Source organism: Eurypyga helias, unplaced genomic scaffold (assembly GCF_000690775.1).
Source record: "Eurypyga helias isolate BGI_N326 unplaced genomic scaffold, ASM69077v1 scaffold28446, whole genome shotgun sequence".
Lineage (NCBI taxonomy): Eukaryota > Metazoa > Chordata > Aves > Eurypygiformes > Eurypygidae > Eurypyga > Eurypyga helias.
The window spans coordinates 1-225 of NW_010257662.1; positions in this window are offsets into that span (position 1 = coordinate 1).

A 225-nucleotide genomic window follows, 5' to 3' on the forward strand; every position below is an offset into this window, starting at 1 on the left:
TGCACGGAGGCGTGGGTGCAGACCCCGGGAGCTGGGGAGGGTGGGGGCGAAGGGATGCTTGATGTTACCCTAATTTTTAGCTGGGTGCACGGGGGGGATGTCCAAGCCGAGGCAGGCATGGCCCCTGCATTTTGGTGCACGGGATGCTCCCGGGGCACAGCTTGGCGTAGCCGGGTGGCCTCTGTCCTTCCCGTCCAGGATTACTATGGCAGGGAGCTGCAGAAG